Here is a 22,219-nt window from a genome sequence, read left to right as displayed (position 1 = left end):
ACTCCAAAAAAAGCCGTACACAGAAACAATTATGTCATCCAGATAGACGAAAATTTTCATATAATTGTTCATAAAATGAAAACTACTGTGCCAAACTATGTAAAATTTTTATGGGACCATCTATTTCGCATCAAACAAAAGAAGAATTACGTAAATTGGATCATAAATCTCAGAGTAATCGGTGTACATACATAAAAAAAATACCGATCGAATTGATAAAAAATACCGATCGAATTGATAATCTCCTCCTTTTTGAAGTCGGCTAAAAACATAACAAATTGTATAGATATAAAGCACAAATGTTGCCATTGAGATTGCATTTCCTCTTACATTGAACGTATGCTTTATTAACACAGGCTCAGGATTAATCAACCGCAAGGCCACCGACTGTGGTCATTGTGAGAATTATTCGTTCCCAATTATGGCTATCGGTTTGTCATTTAATTAAAAGGACTTGATAAGGACAAATTAAGGCCGGAACGCATTATAGCGGCGCTGCGCAGCAATGCACAACGCGGGACAAATCGTCGAGATAATTTTGTGTGGTGATGTCACACTAGTGACTAGAGCAAAGAGTATAATAATATATAGCGAAAAGAGAGCCCTCTCTACGCATTACGAGCTGTCTATTTGAAAACTAGCGCCATCTGGAGATTGGCCTCGAAAAGAACTATATATAAGCTCGAAATTATAAAATTCATTTTTAATGTTGTGACGCAATTAAATAACTAACTCTACTTTTTAATGTAGGTATTTTTTACCATGTTGAAATTGCGCGTAGAGTTAGTTATTTAATTTTGCCACAACATAGAACATAAAGGTTAGATTTAGTTGTGTAAATATGCAAAATGGAGCACGAGAGCTACAAACATGCGCAAACGCTAGAAGTAGCCGCCATTTTATGACCAGTGGACAGTCACACAAATATAGAAAATTTGAAAGGTTTCAAAGCGAGTGACAGCTAACAAAGCTTTAATTTTTGGGCCAAATAACAGATGGCACTACAGTCTTCTGAAAACGTCACTTTAAGGCGTCTGTCCCACCCCAGGACTAGAGCGATGCTGCACTGCGCGTTGATGCGTGTCGCGGCACAGTTGCCTCCAAAATAATATTTCGACGCCGGCTACATTATGGGTACCACAACGGCGTCTATTTCTGCCGTGCAGCAGTAATGTGTAAGCATTATTGTGTTTCAATGTGAAGGACGCCGTAGCTAGTGAAATTACTGGGGAAATGAGACTTAACATCTTATGTCTCAAGGTGACGAGCGCTATTGTATTGCCGTCGAAGTCGGTTGTTTTTTTGTTCTACAATACTCTTTAAAAAGTAACCGATCAATAATTCTAAAACCTATCTGCCTCACAAGCAACAAAACTCATATTTATTGATTCTAAAGAAAAACAGGCGTGCTTTGTGTATCATAAGTCGTTCTCTGTTATACATTGGACTTTGACAGACAGAATTTCTTAACGACTCCAATAATGAGATGAAGCGACTTATCGACAATGCCTCGCCTCTTCGTCAATATCTAAGTTATTTCAACCATATCGTTAGCATACCACAGACATGAGTGCTTTCTTGTTCATCGTAAAAAAACTCAACACGTTTCAATTTAAAAATTTATTCAAAAACAAAAATGTTCTTAAGAAATAATGCAAATAACTGTTTGCGAACTTGACTTACGCTATACAGAGCTAGCTGATGTACAAATAATGTACTTGTACGGGTTGTAAACTTAACAATTTACAATTACAAATATTATTCTTGATAATGTAATGTATGTTTATAGGCACATAAGTGAATTTGGTAGACACTGTCATAACCATAATGTTAACACCGGGAACAGATATAAAATTATAATGCCTACTACTTGGCTGTCGAGTTAATAAGTCTTTTGTGGGGCGATGTATATGCTTTTACAACAAGATCCCAGAAAATGTTCAAAACATAAGTATTACGATATTCAAAAGAATTGCTAAAAAACGTTTGTGTGGTAAAGGTTACTATAACATAAATAACTTTCTTAATGATAATAATAAGTGTAATTTTACAATATTACTTTGAAAACATATATTTTAATTAAAAAAAAGCCCGCTGATTTGTTGCGCCCGTTCTTCTCAGGTCTGATGCATTGTTTAGTGTGCGTGAGCTGCTGAAAATAGGGGACATAATATTTTAAAATTACCGCTTTTTTTAATGTTCACAGCTGTCATAGTCTATCTGAACGAATAAAGTATCTAAGATTTTATGTTATTAATATCTTCAAAGTTATTTCTCTTATTGATTTATAAAATGCTCGTATTAATGTAAAAGTGAGTGTGAGAGGCTTCTTCGCACTTGATGACAACTTGATGGACACATAATTGTATTTCGGTTTGAGTTTTTTTTAATGTTAGTTAAATCATCTGCGCCGTGCCGCCCGCGTCGTTAATCTTTTTGTATGTAGGTATCATACCAACCCTAGCGCTACGCACAGACGTAGGTATAAAATGGACGTAGTTATGCAGAAAGTACTCAAACCACACTTTGGTCAAAATAGAGTTTAAAACTATTTTTAAAATGTCGACACGACATAATTCGTTAAGATTTAGGCGGTGAGCCAATTATAGGCCAGTAGGCAAGATTACCGCTGTTAAATTGCGAAGACATGTTTTTGGAACATTTGATATGTAAAGAGCGCACCTTTTTCTGTAGTCTTATAACTTTCGACGAAAAATTTTTCAAAATAATTTGTATGTAACGGAGCCTAATATGCCTCTGTAACACGGTTTACCAAAGGTTTAGCGTAGGTAAGGTAAACCCTTGGTAAAACTTACTGGGTGGTTCTTTAATGGAACTTTGGTTATAGTATCCTCCTCCTCGCGTCGTTTTCCTCATTACTAAGGGTCGTGACTCCCCCGCTGCATCAGTTTCTCCCGTACGATTCCCCTCCATCTGCGTCGATCCTTAGCTTTATGAAGGGCATCATGGAAGTTGATGTTTAGAGCAGATCGTATTTGGTCCGACCATCACGTGGGACTGCGTCCTCTGGGACGCCTGCCATCTACCTTGCCTGTCACCATCAGCTGTTCCAGATTATGACCCTCTTTACGAGCAATATAAAGAATTCCAGCATCCTACGATCGCATATTGTGAAAAGTCTTCAAATTCAAAGTAAAGTGCTCTTAGAATAGACACGTTGGTGCGAAAGGCGGTCCATGGAATCTGCAGCATTTTTTTTATATTGTAATAGAACAGGTTATAGTATAATAGAACCAAATAACCTTAACACTAGTGCTATATAGTTTAGTAATTTAATTTAGGTTTTTATTGAGGTATGCAATGCCTATTTGCCTATATTTGCACGCCCCTGGTAAGCGGCCACTTTCCATCAATTGAATTATGCAATATTATATTCGCTGGTAACAGCCTGATTAAACTGTAACTCACGGATTTGTTAATTATCGATTAGATATAGCATTTCCATCGAATGAACATTATCTAATTATTGATGAGATTTTTATCATATAAACTGCAATATCTCTTGCATTTTCTTTATCAGCCTCTAAGCTGCCTAATGTATTATGTAATTTAAATAATGATTATTAATTACGATTAAGCTTAATGTCAGGATATAAGAATGATATAATAGTAATATAGTTGGAATATCGTTTGAAAACTCTTCTAGTATATTTTATCACCTCACAAATTGGCTTGATAGAGCTTTTGATTACAATGTACGTACAATAAAATTTATTATTTAATAGCCAGAGGGCGGTCGCTCCATTCCCATTCTGTGATATCATTAAGAAAGTCATTTATGTTAGAGTAACCTTTACCATCCAAAAATGTTTTAACAATTCTATTGAATTTCGTAATACATTTTGTTTTGAACATTTTCTGGGATCTTGTTGTAAAAGGATGTACAAGATAATAGCGCTTACTAACGGAAGGCCTGCCTTACTCCCCGTGTTGGTATCGAAATTATATTATAAGTACGCGCGGCGGCCTCTACAGAGAGGCTATCCTGTAAGGACTCACGAGCGAGCAGTGAAAGTCGCGATCTTTGTCCACCTACTTCACCGGTCTGACCTGTCATTTAAAAATGGAGAAACATTAAAAAAAAACAGAAACTGGTAGAATTGTAGCTTGTAATTGTATTTTACAATTTGTAACGTTTATTAAACAGGGCCCAGATTGAGAATGGAGCGACCGCCTTCAGGCTACTAAATAATAAATTTCACTCTTTGATATTACACTGTAACGATATTTTTATGGCAAAAAAAGACGCCCGCTGAGTTTCTTGCGCCCGTTCTTCTCAAGTCTGAGGCATACTTTTTCAAATGGGTAGCACCCATTTTTTTTACTCAAGTGAATTCATATCCTGTTTTGAATTTGATTACAAGTTGCGTTCTTGTAGTGCGATGACTCCAAGTTTAGTAAGTTTCTCAGCACTTCTTCCTAATTATTGCTCGTTAGCCGTCGCACGAGCACAGGCAATTTTCAATAACGACCGTACGATGGAATTTATCTTTCGATCGTTTGATAAAATACACCGAACTCTTTTGAGTGTCCTAATTGGTACCATTGGATTCCTTTGCAGATGTAGACTAATATCGCGCTCATTTCTGGATCTATAAAGTGTATTATGTTGTACGTTTACTTTTTCAGTTTTATTTGCAATTTTGAAAGCAAATTATTGCCGTTTTATTTTGCATCAGCCTGACAGTAAAAACTGTGCATTTTGTCATCATCGCACGATGTCTTGGGACGCCATCCCCTGTTCAGCCATCGTCCGATTACTTTCACCGCACGACGAGGACGCGTGACCAATTAGGACGACACCTTATACGTCACAATACAAGTAATAAAACAGTAGCCGTAAGGGACTACGCGCACTTATTCAGCTCTTTTCAGCTTTTGTCCATAGAAAACAACAATTTTGTATGCAGACGTGTACGCGTCGATTCAGCTTTCCGCGTCCATTCTGCTTTCGCGGCAAACCAGTATAAAATGAGGATAAATGTGTTTTTATTATGCGAATGCTAAAGAGAGCGTTCGGCGTTGTTCCGCCTCGTACAGCGCTGTTCGTCGTCGAATGCGGCGGAACAGCTCTTTACAGGGATGGTTCGCGACTCCTTGTCGACAAGTTGCGACCTGTATTGTTCCTGCATTGATTTGACGTAATCATTATGCACACAAAGTTTAAAGAGTGCAGACGTGATTTAAAGTTATTATTCTCATTCTTACGACGCCGTACGCGGCTGACAGAAGCAGAGCTATATAAGTGTGATCAAAATCGTTCAGCGAAACGCGAATGGAGCTGAATAAGTGCGCGTAGTCCCTAAGTCAGCGGTCTCCTTGTGATTTATACCTACGTCTGGACGGAGCGCTAGGGTTGGCACATACAAAAAGATTGACGACGCGGACGTGGACGGCGCGGTGCAGCTAATTTGGCTAAACGTATACTGAGACGCAGACAACGCGTTGAAAGCAAACAAAATATGCGCATAGACCTGCTTCATAAACGTGCAATACAAAAAAAACTCAATTATATACAGTTTTTTTTGACGAAATACTGAAAATAGTATTTTCACATCGAAAATCACAAGAAATTTAAGATTTAAAAAAATAAAGTATTCAAAATTGACAAATGGGAGTTCTTTTCGTACATTTGTAATGAACTATTGAGTTAAAAAAATTAATAAAAAGCCGATGTCCCTTTTTGAGTCACAAAAAACACTGTGCAACGTAGATCCACACAGCACAGGGCAGCGCAGATTTTGTAATATGTAAATGTACGTACTGAGAACTACGTACGCTGCGGCGCAGCCACGTGCGTTTGTCCTGCTCTGCGGCTCGTTGTAGCGCCGGCACAGATTTCTGAGCAATGCGTGCATGTTTTTACGGCTTATTCTTAATTATGTTGCAATTACAGATCAAATACAGATTAATTGAATTAGTGCGTTGTGCACTATTTGTATGATTCTAACCATCTAGACCATAGGTTCTCAACGTGGGCGATAACGCCCCCTTGTGGGCGTTTGAGACTTACGGGGAGCAGTAGAAGACCCTGAGAAATTAAGGGGCAGTGAAATGGCGCAGATGGGGCGTGGGTAGATTAAAAAATATAGTCTTAAAAGGCAAGAAATACACGAAAATACTCTAGAAAAAAACATATTCTCAAAGTGAGCGGTGAACAAAATAAGGTTGAGAAAATATGATGTAGACTATTCAAAACAGATATTTAAACAGTTATAATGCGTAATTAATTTTTGCCGAGAAATTAATTGTTTTTCATATTATGTATGTTGAATAAAAAAGCTACAGGCGACTACTTACAACCGCCTCAGCTTACAAAGAAACTGCCCCTAGTATATTTAAATAATATTTAAGTGTCCCGTACTGTATAATCATATCTCGCTCACCTCATCCTAATTCTATGTACTCATTTTACGCTTCTCCTCCTGCCTTGCCCTGCAAAAACTGTACTATAGTGTGGTGCGTCACCTGCGTCTCAACATAAGCTTAGCCTTTAACGCGGACAGCGACAAGTCTCGGCGGCGTACCGCGTGACACTCAATAGATTTTTCTCCCCAAGATTGCTTAGCGGCCGTGTAAATCGTGTGTTAGGTTATGTGGTGCTTGTCGATTTTAGTATGAAGCTTAAGTACTGTTCTTTTACTGTATTATGCCTTAGTGCTAATTCTTTACAAATTAATAAATTAATTGTGGTTCAATGTCCTGCCCGAATTTAGTTATTGCCAAAATGTCAACGAACTGAAATTGAATTAAGTGTTCGGTACCTGAGTACCCGGTGCTGATAACGCTCCAAATTATATTTACACTTCTGTTATCTTAATTCGAAATAACCGTTGCGTTTCGAGAACCAAGCAGACGCGCGCACCTAAATATTATTCGTAATTCTGTATCTTGTATGTAGTCGCCATCGGTGCTAATAACGTAATTTTTTTAAGGCCGGCAACGCTACTGTGATTCCCTGATGTTGCAAGAGATTGTGGGCGGCGGTGATCACTTAACACCAGATGACCCGTACGCTCGTTTGTCCTCCTATTCCATAAAAAAACGATTTTATCTTTTTTTTTTTCGATATTATCGATGACGTTGAGTTCGGATCCTATCGATGCTTTGCTCTGAATTCTTATTATCCTATCATCTCCCTAGAACGATAACTGAATCGGAGCCATTTCCGGATCCAATCTCCAGCCGAAGATCAACGACATTTGAACTTGTCGTTCGCTCGCTCTAGGTTCCCAATATTGTTCTACCAAAACTAAAATATATTTACTACTATTAAAAGGGTTATCAATGCTCTGTTATATTATCATGTGTTATGTTGTCAACTCAACCAAACGTCAAAATTTTGCAGAACACGTATCTCCCAATAATTGACGTTCGATACGAGAATACACAAAATATAATTTCCCTAAATCGGAACTGTGCCGTCTAATTGTGGTATAATAAAACGAAATTTAACTTTATGACATAAGGTCGCTTCGTCGTCGTTTTGTTACGAGGATAGGGCTGGCTACAGGTCACTATGGTTGTCGAGTAACTTAACAATCTTAACTGTTGCAATGGGCTTCGTTTTTTACCCGACTGTTATGTAAAGGACGGCTGGTACTTGCGATTATTACAGCAGTAATAATCGCAATTACCTACCGCAATTGATTTTTTTTATGTATTTTAAAACTTTATTATTAATAATATTGATATTTAATGCAAAAAACTTCAAAAAAAATTTTTTTCAATTAATTATAAACAGTTAAAAATTGATGAAATTTAAATAAAAATCACGTGACTATAAACGCGCCATGATTGGTCACCATAGTTGTGACGTCATAATGTTATAGCTATTTAATAACAGTACAGCGTTTACGGCTAATACACGTGTCTAGACAATAATATTAAAAATTTATTGCTAAAATACGAGTTGTTAGTTGGTTTCGATTAGCTATGTGTGATAAAGGATTTATTAAGGCAAAGTCTGATAATATTCCTGATGTTGATATATTTATGATCACCGATTTTTTAAAAAATGACGTTCGGTTTAATTCTGCTGAAGTTCGAGGTGCCAAGGCATCAAGGTAAATTGTTAAAAAATAATATAATAAATGAAAATATTTAATTATTTATTCTCCATTACATTAAATATAATTATTTATTTCATAAATTGCAGAGCATCGCGTGAGAGTTACGGCGACAAAGCTATAGGTTATGTTCAACTAAGTCGTAAAAATAATATTTGTATTGTGAAAGGACGGGTATGTCCAGAACACCGAGTTCGGAGTAAAGCTTATTCAGTTACTTTAACTATTAATGAAAAGTCAAAAAAAATTCGATTTTGTTTGGGGATTATCACGGTGCGCTGCTTGAAACCATTTATTTCGACGTTTGTCATCTTGGGGAACATTTAAAAACATTTTATCAGGAGTTGCCTTTGTAGTATTCTTACATAATGGTACAAAACAAGAACGATAACTTTTGAGGTTCGACATTTTTAATATAAATTTAAATATTTAATAATGACAACAAAATTAAATAGATCAAAACACTGTATTTATTATTTTTCTATCAACTGCAATGAGTGAAAACTAACATTATGACGTCACACGCGCTCGGGTTTGTTCGGGAGTTGTCGGCGTGTCTTCGGTACTGGATTCAAAATTTTTTTTTTATTTTGAAATAACTTTTGAATTATTGCGAAAAAAAAAATAGTTTTGTTATAAAACTAATATATAATCTTTCCATTTATCACAAAAAAAATTTTTTTTCAAAAACCCAATTTCGAATTTCACTTCTTTAATGACGGTAGATGCAAACATTTATATAATATGATGAATATGAATGTTTGTTTCCGAGTCATGGATATATATTATGCAATGCATTTCCATTAGAAAAAAAAATATGCTTACGTATTAAAGATACCGCAATTACAGATTTGGCGGTTTTTTCCTAACCTAACATAACCTAAAATTTTTGCGTCAAATCATATTAACGCATTGATACGTATATACATATATATATTAATGCACATATAGTTTTTTATGAATATATACGTAATGAATCGTTTTTTTTTTCGTTGTAAAATTAAAATATAGCCGAATACGCATTCCGCCTATTCGGCATCGGGTCACCAGGTGTAACAGAATATTCGCTACAAGCCTATATTATTTATATATATATATATATATATATATATATATATATGTATTTAAGAACGTATCCCCCTCTATTGGTGCATAAGTGAAAATTCTGCAGTAAAGTTATTATAAATTAAATATCCTGTATATTAAAGTTAAAGATGAGATCGTCTAATTGTGGTACTATAACTCTTGTTGTGTGGCACTCGCATGCCGGGAACACCACGTTATTATTACGTAATCTATATAGCTGTCAAGTGAAACATTTATTTCTGACTAGCTGATACCCGTGACTTCGTCCGCATACACACATGATAAAGCACGTAGTACTTATAAAAATCTTTAGTTCTTAACTTAAAACTTCAGTAACTTTATATTAAATGAAGATTTATAAATCTACATTAATATAATCTGATAGATAGTTAACAACTGTATTTAATCTACCAACTTTAGTTAGCTAAAATTAAGATCATTTTATCCCTCCTGAGAAAGTTAGAAGGATATAAAATCATTCATTTGAAACTATGCTTTCAATTTGATTTCTGAACAACGGGGGACACATTAAAGAAAAAACAAAATAGTTCTTTATATTCAATTCCGAGCATTTTCATATTTATTCACCTTTTAAACCTTCTCTGGACTTCCACATATAATTCAAGACCCAAATTAGCCAAATTGGTCCAGCCGTTCTCGAGTTTTAGCGAGACTAACGAACAGCAATTCATTTTTATATATAAAGATTATAATTCCGTGTGTTTTTAAGACTGTATTTTACTAACTGTCATGTTAAATGCCCATAACATTGGGCCAATCTCGAGAATCCTAATCATGGAACCGGCCTAGCCCCGTCATATGAAATATTCTATCACATGAGCATATTTTAGTGCAGCTTTATGTAAAATATCCGGATGACCGAGCCTTGCCCTCCTCGGATTAATAAGAATGTACAAAACTTGACCAAAAAAAACTAATAGATTCGAACCGAGGTCTTCTACTTTCCGGATCACCCAATGTCCCATCTGAGCTATTAATGACTTGTATATAGTGGCGAAATTTACCTTTGTATTCTTATGTGATTGTAGCTGTTTCTTATTAAAACTTAGATAAAACCACATTTTTTTAAATTGAAACCGAGCTAGATCGATTTACCGCCACCGAAATCCCCTGTATGCTAAATTTTATGAAAATCGTTGGAGCCGTTTCCGAGATTCAGATTATATACACATACTAGCTGACCCAGCAAACGTTGTATTGCCATATAAAGTTATTAAAACGAAATTCAATAATTAAATTCTTGGAGTATAAAAATTTGATGACGACCATTCTCACAGCTACCAAATATATCGTAGATACATAAAATTTATCGTACTACAATTATTGTATTCGATTGCCATCTTGCAACCCTGTTGCGGAGCTCTGTGGATGGAATGGATATTATAAAAATCGCGATACAAAAATAGGTGTTGATCGTAGAGGGTTGAAAATTTAGGGTTGTATGTATTTTTTAATGTTGTATCATAAACAAATAAATAATTTATCAAAAAATATAAATAAATATTAAGGGGGATGAAAAATAGATGTTGTTCAATTCTCAGACCTACCCAATATGCACAGAAAATTTCATGAGAATCGGTCAAGCTGTTTCGGACACGACACGCGACACGAGAATTTTATATATTAGATTATACAAGAATTGCTCGTTTAAAGATATAAGATATGGAAAATCTAAAACCCGTGTGTTATCTGAGTTTAGATACAATAACAAGTTCAAGGCAATGGGTAAGATGACAGTAGTAAAGAATTGAAGATTCAAGAAAAATATTCGATGAAAGGATTTAAATTCTCAGTTTTGATATTAAATACTAAGAATAAATAGATAATCAATAAAATCTAATATTTAAAATTATCATGTCGCGGTGTTTGTAGTTAAACTCCTTCGAAACGGCTTGACCGATTCTCATTAAATTTTGAATGCATATTGGGTAGGTCTGAGAATCGGACATCCATTTTTCATCTCCCTAAATGTTAAGGGTGGTCCACGCCAAATTTTTTTTTTAATTTTTATAACTTTTTGATTATGAGTCAGCATTAAAAAATACATACAACTTCAAAATTTCACCCATCTACGATCAACAGTTACTTTTGTACCGCGATTTTAATATCTGCAATACAACGTTTGCTGGGTCAGCAAGTAAAAGTATAAATACGACAATCGGCCGTTTTAGCGAAAACTTGAATGACGTCACAGCTTGTTAGCCATGACATTGACATAGACATTTTACGAGATTTTGCGTTTACCTAATATAATCTGCATTGATAAAAATACAGTAAATCGCAGTATAACTTATTTTAATAATAATAATGACACACTTAAACACAAATTATCTTGCCCCAAACACGGACGAGTAAAAAAATAAGGATTGAATGATCAAAGGAGCAAAAATTTAGAAAAAAACTAAAAGTATGCATCATTTTTGCACTGACGTAAAAACTAGATTTTATTGTAGCCTGACATCGGGGTTACCTCCACTTATCGGATTATCCATTATTTACGACAGACCCTGTATATAAATAATATAGGCTTGTAACGAATATTCTGTTACTATGCGGTGATCAATTAACACCAGGTGACCCGATGCCGAATAGGCGGAATGCCTATTCCGCGTATGTTGCGGCTCCGGTGTTATATGTACAAGAAGTCGTATGCAAAGCATGATTTAACGTTTCATACAATTTCCAAACATCCTACCTATTACTTAAAACCGGTTATTGAGTAGTAAACTAAAAGTTTTATTGTTTGTTGTGTAGCAGACATTTTATCGAAGAATATTTTTTAAGAGTTAAGAGGGGACCCGGGTCGAGCGTAATTTGAAAAATAGGTATTTGAAGAAACTCATGCTGTCGCGCTGCGCCCGAAACACAACTATCTATGTGTGCGTGAACAGCCCGTGTTTTGTGTGAGTAATGCGTATGATGGGTTGCGCGCACGCCGCCGGCCGCAAATCCCGTTTCGTTTATCAACTTACCCAGTTAAGAGTCAACGCGCAAATAATAAATAAAATCAGTAAATATTGCAAGAAGTTAACGCTTATCTCTTAAGGCGCTATAGTCCTAATAATTAACATTTTTAAAAATCTACTTAAAATACTTCTACAAATACCTACTAACGTTCCAGTTTTTTGACATGTTTATCTTCGTTTCTTTAACTAAATTATGGCAGTTTCGAAAACACAATTGCAAAAAAACTCTCGATAAATTGGCCTAAATTGACATTGAATAAGTACCGAAAATTCACTCTAGTTATACTTAACAGTTTTTATAACAAGCAATTCTAAAATTAATGTTATAGTGTATGATATAATACGTCGGATGGTTGTTTTACTTTTATTTTTTCAAAGTACCTACATGTTGTTACTAAAAATACATTATATATTGTCCTCGAAATTTTCAGTTTAAAGCTAAACATTCGCTTATTATTACTCCAAATAACATAATTTTTGTTTCCAAAAATGCAGAAAATTACATCGGGTAGTAATAGGCGGAATTAAAATGAATGTGTTTGATTTAACCGCCTTAGGAGTTTGTCCTCTACTGTGTTTCATAGGAGTGGTGATAGGGCATCATAATTTTTTTTAGTCATTCGAGGAGCTTTCTTCCGCGTACTACAAAGCTATGCAATGAGCTTCCTTGTGCAGTGTTTCTGGGACGACACGACATGGGTACCTTCAAAAAAAGCGCGTACCTTCCTTAAAGGCCGGCAATGCCCCTGTGATTCCTCTGGTGTTGGAAGAGAATGTGGGCGGCGGTGATCACTTAACCTTTTTCCAAAAAAAAATCATAATTTATAATTAATTAAGATACTATTAATATATTATAATTATTATTTAGTAGTAATAATAATAAAGTAGTAATTAGTAATAATAATGAACTCGTATTTCACATTGTTATCAAAATAAATATGCTTATCGTGAAGGAAATTAAATGTTGATAAAAGCATTACAAATTAATTTATCGAAATGTAAGCAGTTTATCATTGAGACTAAATATTGACTTTTGCAGACGAAAATAATAGACTGATAGATTGATTACTTTTAAAATAGTTCAGAATCTTATCTATACAAGTATACACTAGTGGACCCGACAGACGTTGTCCTGTACACACGTCTTAAATTTGAAAAATCGGTCCAGCCGTTAGGAGGATTTCACTAACATACACATGAGCAGCAGAATTATATTCATCCGAGCTATTATAGTCTTGTATATAGTGACGAAATTTACCTTTGTATTCTAATGTTATTGTAGCTGTTTCTCATTAAAACATGGATAAAACTACATTTTTTAAAATTTAAACCTACCTAGATCGATTTCTCGCCCCCAAAACTACCTGTATACTAAATTTCATTAAAATCGTTGGAGCCATTTCCGAGATTCAGATTATATATATATGTATATACAAGAATTGCTCGTTTAAATATATAAGATTATACCGCTTTTATGTGTGCCTCAGCGCACCAGCTTCTTCCTGCTCTCATACAGCGTGTATCACTTTCACACACGATGTTGGATGAGATAGCATGCGTTTTAGTCGCGCCCTGCAACGAGTTTGATCCGTCGCCTAGTGTGCCCTTAAAGTTTTGACTAGCTCTATTAAGGACGACCCGATTTGGAACCTATTATGACACCAGGCGATTCATTTTGGTGTGTGTTGTCAAAGCTCGGTGATACGACAGCTGGAGTTCTCGTAGTGGTTGACGTTTTCTATGGAAAAACAAACAAGATCTCCTGATGTTAAGTGATCACCGCCGTCAGTTTAGAAAAGTATAAGCTAGCTAAATATAAGGTTTTTTTGAAGGTCGTATCGTCCAGGAAACACCGCACACGGAAGCTCATTCCACAGCTTGGTCGAAAGTAGAAGAAAGTTCATTGAAAACCGCGCTGTGGAGAATCGCCACACAGATGGTGCGAATGATATATAACTTGTGGCGTGTCGTGCGAAGGTGGAGTTCGGCAGTAGGAATCAGGACCAACAGCTCTTGGGAACAGTCCCCGTGATAAATGCGGTAGAAGACTAACGGGTAACAGCTAGCTGTACTACTATATAATATTTAAAATTTAGCTTTAATAATATAACGAAAGTATGATTATACAATTTATTATAATTTAAAGGGGTTTAACCCCCTGGGGTTACGACTGTGCTAAATGTCTGACAATGGACGATGTGATTTTTACGATCAATATTATCTATATATTTAATATTATGTATAAATATTTTAGAGTTTTCCACCTATACATTGACTCAACATGATATCTCTGGAACCATAGCGTAGAGACTTGAAATTTGATAGGAATATTCCTATCGTCGAGTACAGGTTAGTAAAAATCAGAGCCATATACACGAATTTGAGGTGCAATTTTATATACCTACGTTTGCTATTTGTTATCTTTCAAAGCCTTGACCCTAACTTCAAAGTTGGGAATCTTTTTACCTGCATTAGGAACAATTTCACCAATCGTGTCATTATACGAGAATAACTATTCCAGGTATAAAATTAGTCGCTGCATTTACCTTCACAATAACCTATAGTACGTTTCACCACTTTGTAAGACAAAAAGTTACTCCTGCTATAACAATTCTTTGATAAGTGTTATTATAGCAAATGAATTTAAATGCAGACAAATTAAATCTTAATTACTAATTAAGTCTTAGTACAGTTAACAGGACATTTCTTAATTTACGGCCGTTAATAACCTATCTATCCTTAGTTGAACTTACTTGATGTAGACAAATCTATCCTTTTACGCTTACTTACATTTCAAAAACCTATCAACAGACTATAACTACTAATATAACTATATTGGACATAACCATGCATAGATAAGATCTTATTATTAAACGGTGACAGCAATGTATCCGTAACTAGGGATACGTTATTGAAAACGGCCGCTAGTCGTCACTTTGAACTTGTGTAAATGTATCAAGTGCTATTTTTTCAAAAAATATATCTGTAAAGTCGCGCGTGCGTGTTTTGTATTTTATTTGCTCTTTTCTCAAACGCTGCCTTTTTAATAATATATGTACAATTATGATTCAATAGTCGCTCAGTTTTATAGTAGGTACTATGTGCGCTCAGCTGACAAAAAAAATTGACACCTATTTGATTTTCTCCGTAGCCAGTAATTCCTTAAATATTAAAAATTGCTGGTATTAGGGTAACTCTATAGCTTTGTTATTCTCAGAATATAAATAATTGGTGAAATGAAGATATGGAATGCAACTTCCACAACGGTACATAAGACACAATTTCGAAAGTGGCGTCTCGAACATACGTTTTACTCGGTGGAGGAGTTTTACAAGACGCCAGTTATATGATTAAGTAATACTTACATAGGCACTTATTTTACAATACGTATAAAAACATATTTTTTATGTATTTACCTTAAAAAAATTACATAATAATGTATTATTGTGAGTTAGGTACTTCCCTACCTATCTAAAATGATAATTAGAATTACTTATTTTTTTGACTTGTAACAATGGTGTTATTAATAAATGATTTGATTTGACTTAGATATGGATATGTGAGAAGTGAGAGTAAATAACAGCTTTATCCTAGAAATATTACTTATTCTATTTGGTGAAATCCGACCTTAGAGACATAAACAGAAAACTTTTTATTAAATAACGGAACGTTGCGGCTTCTTTCACTAAAATGTTTGGGAAGTGGTTTTTTTGCTTGTAAAAAGTTTTTTTGTCTCCAAATTATGTAAACACATGGCATTATTGCTAATCCCGGTGTTAATATGTCTTCCATCAATGTGTCGATGTTGTGGACTCGATACGTGGGCAGATAACAATCTTATTTGATTGTTAATTAGTAACAGGCATGCATCTCTTCTCACTAGTACACAGTTGACAGCGCCTAGTTCAGTATAGTGCGGGAGCTCGTCGCAGTGTGCTGTGTGTTTACTGTTTACTCTGTGGTAATGTTTTAGTCTCAGTTAACAGTTTCAAATTAGGAACAATTGTTTTATCCGTCATCACAAACAGTTGTTGTTTTGAAACTGTGTTCTTTTTTTGCCGTTGTTCTTAAATTGTGTTTTGAACCGTCGTGAGTTTTTAATTTGTTGTTGTTCTACGTTTTGCTTATATTATGTACGGAAGTTTAGACGCTGATAAATTATACGATATTTTTACAACGAAATGTATAATCTAATTTAATTGTAGTAAATATTATTCGAATCGTGAACTTTGATCCGTTATGGGCAATTAATAACGCCGAAAGTGAAATGTTTTTAAACAGTTTACGTTTTGTTTTGAGTAATTAAAATATATAATATTATTTATAAAATAATTATTGGCCGTAACATTATGCAGTAATTGCAGTTGATTATCTATATCTTATATCTTTAAACGAGCAATTCTTGTATATAATATATATTATATGATCTGAATCTCGAAAACGGCTCCAACGATTTTCATAAAATTTAGTATACAGGGGATTTTGGGGGCGATAAATCGATCTAGCTAGGGTTCAATTTAAAAAATGTAGGTTTAACCGTGTTTTAATGAGAAACAGCTACAATTAAATTACAATACAAAGGTAAATTTCGCCACTATATACAAGTCTGTAATAGCTCAGATGGGACATTGGGTGATCCGGAAAGCAGAAGACCCCGGTTCGAATCCAGTTGTCCCTATAGTTTTTTTTTGTTCAATTTTTGTACATTCATAAGCAAGGTTCGGTCGTCCGGATATTGTAATTATTTAACGAAGCTATCGATGTAGAAATCAAAGTCGAATACCTAATCTTTATTTGAGCAGGATTAAGACATTTATCATAACCACCGATTTGTTATAATAATACCGAGATTACGTCCACCATAAATTCGGTAATCTTATTTATAATCTTATAATCTAATATTAATATTACATCGGTAATTTTATCAAATAGTTTAAGAGCGCGTAGGTATTCGATTCGTTACTAAAACTATGTTTTTTTCCAGAGGCATAACGGAATGATGTGAGATGATTATAACGATTTTAGTATGTTCTATTCTTGATTTAGTGCACTACAGAGTAAAGAAATAATTTAATTTTTAATGACAGTTTTTTAAATAAAAAAAAGTTATCTTTCAGGACGAATACAACCATAGTAATGTGCTTGTAACGTTTTATTAATGCGTTTGTCCAGCGGAACCAATTATAGTCTCAAAGTGCACTACAGAGCCTATTAATTATTAGCGTCGATGCTGCAATATCTAGAATCGTTGAAACACCAAGTTCACAATACGGTACTAGATCAGTACTTTATTTACACTGCCGCTCAGCAATCTTGGGAAGACAAAACTGTTGAGTGCCACTCGGTACGCGGACGAGACTGGTCGCTGTCCGAGTTAAATTAGCTGCGCCGCGCCGGCAGCGTCTTCAATTTTTTCGTGTTTAGCAACCCTGGCTTGATAGAGCGTCAAGATGTAGGTATAAATTACAAGGAGACCGCTCGAGTTACACTACTGCTCTCTTACTTGTTTACTACTACTCTACTTCTAGAAATCTGCAGAGAGCGCTTCCATCGTTCACGCGTGATATATATAAAAAGTCCATGCGGGAAGCGGATACTAATCACTTCTCGCAATTAGCCGATACTGAGAATGACGATGCGTTGTGTATGGCTTACCGGGCCACTACCGGCAGGGTGCGTCCACCTGCGAACGTTATTAACGGGTTGAAGCTTGCGCAAGGCTACACTATTAACATTCGCAGCGCTATGGCTGGGGGATACTGGCAGTGATGTATCTGGATGACGACCGGGCGGTCGACTTCTTGAGGCATACGATACATGGCGCTGAAGTTCTTGTGTAGGGGGACATACGTGGCAACCCTTACGTACGCGGCGAGTATCTGGTATCACAGGGCATTCTTGAATGTTCTGTCGTTCCATGTGTACGGCCGCACTGCCAGTCTTACTTCCCGCAGATCTGGAAGTTTATCGCGCGGGCAAGATCGAAGAGATCAAGGGGCGATAGGGTAAAACAGGAGCTCGCGTCGTTAAAAAAGGACGTCCACTCCGAAGATATGGTGAACATGTGGCAGGAGCGTTGGGAACGCGAGGAGAGACGTGGCGAACTCAGACTCTTTTTCCCATTTGTCGGGGAAAGACTCCTAGCGACGTAGGTGCATCCCGACCACTACACGTCGCAGCTGTTGACGCAGCATGGGCAAGGCCGCAAGGACGACAAGCTTAGGGACCTGGGGCTTAAAGGGGACGGCACCTGTCCATGTGGCGCGACGGACGAGTACCGTGACCACGTGCTGCTCACAGCACGTGGTCACGCACAGCAGCAATCCCAATTGCAGATTGTACGACGAAGCTAGTGAAATGTTAGACCATCTGACGAGGGCAAATTCGGGACCAGTTTATTTCGGATACTTGGTCTCCTCTGAGGAGAATTTCTCTAGGCTAGTTAGATATGCCGCAAGTTAGTACCAGTGATTGAGGTGTGAACCAGGACGGTAACGAAGACGCAGAAAGGAATATTAAGAGAAGATGAGAAGAGAAAAAAGGAGAGCCCAGCGACGAAGCAGCTGTCTCTGTGGTCGGCCGCCCCCAGAAAGGGGGAGTGAGCCATGAGTAGTACTAGTTACTATAAACAATAAAAATCAAAACGTAACAATGAAAACTTCACAAACAAAATATCACCATATGTACCTAACGGTAATGAAACTGTAAAAACCGTACTGACGCAACAGTGCTACAACAACGCTATAAAAGTGTTAATAAAATCGTCGAGTCGATTATATTATACAGCGTCATATTCTTAAGTGGAATCCATAGCACAAAACAAGTAGTAGAACAGTAGCGTAACTCAGCGGTCTCCTTGTAATTTATACCTACGTCTGGGCGGACGCTAGGGTTGGCGCATATGAAAATATTGACGATGCATGCGATTAAGAATTTAATTATCTATATTCAAAAGTTGTAACCTCAGATAATTTATACGTCTAGATAGACTGTGACAGCTCGACATAGACAGTGACACGTCGAAAAAATAGCGGCGAACTGTTAGCCTCTATTTTCAGCAACTGCGCAGCACACTAAAACAAAGTGACATACGTATCGCGAGTGTAAAAGGTACTTTGTCGTGCACACTAAATAAGAAGTAGAAAACCTGGCAGTTGTCATGCGTTGCCTTACAGCAAGAGCCTCTATCTAGACGGATAATTTATCTAAGGTTACAACGTTCGTATACAGATAGTCAACTTATTAATCGCATGACTTTTAGCAAAATCGTTGCGACAATAATCGATTTGATAAAAGTTGAAAATGTACGTTCGTTTAGGTTCAACTTTCATCGCTTGAACTTGCTCTTTGATTATCAGTAATCTAGAAAATATCCCACCTAAGCTCAGCGCCGATTTTTCGCTTGAGCCATTGTCACTTCGTAACTGTAATGTAACCAACACATATACGCTATAATAAATAATAATCTATCTATATGTATAAAAATAAATTGTTGTTTTTTTTTATGGAATAGGAGGACAAACGAGCGTACGGGTCACCTGGTGTTAAGTGATCACCGCCGCCCACATTCTCTTGCAACACCAGAGGAATCACAAGAGCGTTGCCGGCCTTTAAGGAAGGTGTACGCGCTTTTTTTGAAGGTACCCATGTCGTATCGTCCCGGAAACACCGCACAAGGAAGCTCATTCCACAGCTTTGTAGTACGAGGTTGCTGTTCGTTAGTCTCGCTAAAACTCGAGAACGGCTGTACCGATTTGGCTAATTTTGGTCTTGAATTATTTGTGGAAGTCCAGAGAAGGTTTAAAAGGTGTAAATTAATATGAAGATGCTCGAAATTGAATAAAAACAATAATTAAGTTTTTCCTTTGATGTGTCCCCCGTCGTTCAGAAATAAATTTTAAAGAATAGTTTCAAATGAATAACTAATTAGAATTTTTATATCTTTCTAAGTTTCTCATTTGACTACCAACGGTAAGTAGATTGATAAATCTTAAGTTATTAAATTCATAAAAAACATTATTTCATTTATTATGTACAGAACAACGTCTGTCGGTCAGCTAGTATACCTATATATATAAATGAATTGCTGTTCGTTGGTCTCGCTAAAACTCGAGCACGGCTGGACCGATTTGGCTAATTTTGGTCTTGAATTATTTGTGCAGAGAAGATTTAAAAGGTGAATTAAATAAAACAAAAATTTCATATTTCCGCTGATGTGTCCCCATCCCCCGTCGTTCAGAAATCAAATTGAAAGAATAGTTTAAAATGAATAACTAATTAGATTTTTTATATCTTGCCAACTTTCTCAGTAGGTAAAAAAGAAACTTAATTTTTGCCAACTATATTTGGTAGATTACTTACAGTTGTTATCTATCTAAAAGATTATTTTTATGTAAATTGAGAAAATATTGCGATATCTTCATTTAATATAAGTTAACGTGTGTGTGTGTACGCGGACGAAGTCGAGGGTATCAGCTAGTAAATAATAAATATCTATTTATTTTCTCCTCACAAAGATCTTAAAACTAAAACAGTACAGTAGTGTTACATTTTTTAACAGCTAGTATTTTGTGAGGAGCTGGTGTCTGAAGTAGGTTGACCCTGTATTACAGATCACCAGGACCTCACCTCCAGATATAAGGATCACAATGTTTAAAATAGTATACTAGTAGCTAGAAGAGCATTAATAAGTTAATTGTCTTTAAATTTGTAAATTACTAGTGATATAATGTGTGTGTGTTTTTGAGTGTGTATGTGTGTGTGTGTGTGTGAGTGTGTGCTATAAATAATATACAAATTCAATACGCACATTAAACTTAACATATGTAATAGGAACTTAACTTATCTAACTTGGGGAGGCCTATGCTGAAAAGCAAATTAATCTAGAAACCGGTGTTTATTAATTATTATTAAATATAGTAAATTATTACATAAATACTTTTATATAATCAAATTAAAATAGTAGATTTAAGATTAGAAATGTAACTGCACTTATTTATAGATTGTTAATAAAGGCTTTTATTATTATTATGTAATAGATAAAACTTTTTAAATTAAAAACATTACTACCACATATTACAAATATTAGAAAATTATTATAAAATGATGGAGGTATTTGGGAATAATGTAGTCTAAACTGTAAAGCCATCTGAAATGTGTAATCAAAGTTATTGAGTTAAAAAATGAAACAAAAACATATTTCTAAATGATTTCATAATACGCAAATAAAATTTGAAAAACGAAATTTTATGAACGATGCGGGATTTGAACCCACGACCTCCGGCGTTCCGTGCCGGTGCTCTAACCAACTGAGCTTACCGTTCCGTTCCATGAGCACGGAACGCGGGAGGTCGTGGGTTCGAATCCCGCATCGTTAATAAAATTTTGTTTTTCAAATTTTATTTGTGTATTAATCCTAGAAGTGAGGATTATCACTTTAATAAAAATATCCGGACGACCGAGCCTTGCTCGGATTTTTAAGAATGTACAAAACTTGAACAAAAAAAAAACTAATAGGACATCTGGATTCGAACCGGGGTCTTCTGCTTTCCGGATCACCCAATGTCCCATCTGAGCTATAATAGTCTTGTACATAGTGGCGAAATTTACCTTTGTATTCTAATGTTATTGTAGCTGTTTCTCACTCAAACATGGATAAAACCATTTTTTTTAAATTGAAACCTAGCTAGATCGATTTATCACCCCCGAAATCCCCTGCATACTTAATTTTATGAAAATCGTTGGAGCCGTTTCCGAGATTCAGATTAAATATATATATATATATATACAAGAATTGCTCGTTTAAAGATATAAGATATAACATATTGATTTCATAATAGGTATGTAATGATATGGATTAATGTCATATTTGTGTAAACAGCTTTTACATTACCGCATTATAATTGCTAATTTTTTAAAATAATAAAATGGATATAGTATGTTATCCTTAAGAGATAGACATATGCTATCGCGGAATTGTCTGTAGACCTATATAAGATACACAATTCCATCATACATTATTTTCCTACATTTCTAAGGGATTAGACAGTGTTTTCG

At 35.6% G+C, this 22,219-nt stretch overlaps 1 protein-coding gene across 4 annotated transcripts in view; it reads left to right on the top strand.

Moving 5' to 3' along the window:
- Positions 1 to 22,219, top strand: part of LOC126968323 (steroidogenic acute regulatory protein-like) — a 61,524-nt gene that overhangs the window by 18,747 nt on the left and 20,558 nt on the right. The window contains exon 1 of one of the 4 annotated variants that reach the window (XM_050813277.1): positions 16,030 to 16,124. The exons of 1 other annotated variant lie outside the window; for it this stretch is intronic. The gene's annotated coding sequence lies outside the window, so the exon portion shown is untranslated. Of the gene's footprint in view, positions 1 to 16,029; positions 16,253 to 22,219 lie in introns of those variants that run through there. 2 more of the 4 variants (XM_050813276.1, XM_050813278.1) reach the window with 2 other exon arrangements.

Source organism: Leptidea sinapis, chromosome 15 (genome assembly GCF_905404315.1).
Source record: "Leptidea sinapis chromosome 15, ilLepSina1.1, whole genome shotgun sequence".
In the NCBI taxonomy this organism is placed as follows: Eukaryota; Metazoa; Arthropoda; class Insecta; order Lepidoptera; family Pieridae; genus Leptidea; species Leptidea sinapis.
The sequence above is the reverse complement of the archived record's forward strand: the minus strand, read 5'-3'. Positions and strand labels throughout refer to the sequence as shown.